Source organism: Carcharodon carcharias, unplaced genomic scaffold, assembly GCF_017639515.1.
Source record: "Carcharodon carcharias isolate sCarCar2 unplaced genomic scaffold, sCarCar2.pri scaffold_953_ctg1, whole genome shotgun sequence".
Classification (NCBI taxonomy): Eukaryota; Metazoa; Chordata; class Chondrichthyes; order Lamniformes; family Lamnidae; genus Carcharodon; species Carcharodon carcharias.
In genome coordinates this window covers 2,195-4,388 of record NW_024471175.1, presented here as the reverse complement: position 1 = coordinate 4,388, position 2,194 = coordinate 2,195, and positions in this window count along the sequence as shown.

Genomic DNA, 2,194 nt, shown 5'->3' with positions numbered 1-2,194 from the left:
GGCCTCACAGGGAATGAGGATGATTGGCGATGATAGGCCTCATGGGAGTAAGATGAGTTGGTCATAGTAGGCCTCACTGGGATTGAGGCTGATTGGCAAATCTCGGTACAGTGGGAGTAAGATCAGTTGGCCAATTTAGGCCACAGCGGGAGTGAGGATGCTTTGACAATGCTAGGCCTCACTGGGGGAAAGGTTGATTGCTGATTAATGTCTCACTGGTAGTGAGGATGATTGACGATGCTAAGCCTCATGAGAGTAAGGATGTGTTTGGTGGTGCTAGACTGCACTGGGAGTAGGGATGTGTTGCTGATAGTAGACCTCACTGGGAGTGAGGATGATTGGCGATGCGAGGCCTCACGGGAGTAAGGGTTGAGTTGCAATACTAGGCCTAACTAGGAATGAGGATGATTGGCGATGCAAGGCCTCACGGGAGTAAGGTTGAGTTGGTGATAGTAGGTCTCACTGGGAATGAGGAAGATTGGTGATACGAGGCCTCACTGGGAGTAAGGATGATTGAGTGGTGATAGTAGGCCTCACTGGGAGTGAGGATGCTTTGGCGATGCCAGGTCTGACAGGAGTTAGGATGAGTTGGTGATAGTAGGCCTCACTGGAGTTAGGATGATTAGCGATGCGAGGCCTCACTGGGAGTAAGGATGAGTTGGCAATACTAGGCCTCACCGGAAGTAAGGATGAGTTGGAAACATAGGCCTCACTGGGAGTAAGGATGGTTTGGCAGTGCTTGACTGCCACTGGGCGTAGGATGTGGTTGGTGATAGTAGGCCTCACTGGGAGTGAGAATGAGTTGGTGTTAATAGTCTCATGGGAGTAAGAATGGGTTGGCGGTGCTAGGCCACACTGGTGTAGGGATGAGTTGGCAATACTAGGCCTAGGGGAGTAGGGATGAGTTGATGTGCTGCTGCACCTGGAGTAGGGAAGAGTTGATGATGCTTGGCCTCATTGCGGGAGTAGGGTCGAGTTGTGATACAAGGCCTCACCGGGAGTAAGGATGAGTTGGCATTATTAGGCCTCATTGGGAGTGTGAGGATGATTGGCAAATCTTGTACACTGGGAGTAAGGATCAGTTGGCCAATTTAGGCCACAGCGCGGAGTGAGGATGCTTTGACATTGCTAGGCCCCTCACTGGGGGAAAGGATGAATTGGCTGATTAATGTCTTCTGGGAGTGAGGTATGATTGACTATGCTAAGCCTCACTGAGAGTAAGGATGTGTTGGTGGTGCTGGACTGCATGGGAGTAGGGATGAGTTGGTGATAGTTGAACTCACTGGGACTGCGAGGATGATTGGATGGGGGCGATGCAAGGCTCACTGGGAGTAAGGAATGAGTTGGTGATAGTAGGTCTCACTGGAATGAGGCAGATTGGCGATTCGAGGCACTCAAGGGGAGTAAGATGAGTTGGTGAGAGTAGGCCTCACTGGGCGTGAGGATGATTAGCGATGCGAGTGGCTCACTGGGAAGAGTAAGGATGAGTTGGCAATACTAGGGACTCACCAGAAGTAAGGTTGAGTGGAATAACACTAATCCTCACTGGGAGTAAGGATGAGTTGGCAGTGCTAGACTGCACTGGGCGTAGGGATGAGTTGGTGTTGTAGGCCTCATGGAGTGAGAATGAGTTGGTGATAGTTGGTCTCCACTGGGAGTAAGGATGTGTTGGCGGTGCTAGGCCACACTGGGAGTAGGGATGAGTTGGCAATACTAGGCATCACGGGGAGTAGGGATGAGTTGAGCTGTGCCAGGCTGCACGGGAGAGTAAGGACATGTGACAATGCAAGGCCTCATTGCGGGAGTGGGTCGAGTTGGTGATACAGGCCTCAACGGGGTGTGAGGTGAGTTGGCAATACTAGGCATTTGGGAGTGAGGATGATTGGCGATTGCTAGGCCTCACTGGGAAGTAAGGATGACTTAGTGATAGTAGGCCTCACTGGGGCTGATGATGATTGGCGACACTCAATAAAACACTGTGAGTAAGGATGAGGTTGGTGATAGTAGCACTCATTGGGAGTGAGGATGATTGGAAATCTTGTACACTGGGAGTAAGGATCTGTTGGCCAATTTAGGGCCTCACTGGGAGTGAGGATGCTTTGTCGATGCTAGCCTCACTGAGAGGAAAGGATGATTTGGCTGATTAATATCTCATGGGAGTGAGGATGAGTCGGGTGGTACTAGACCGCACTGG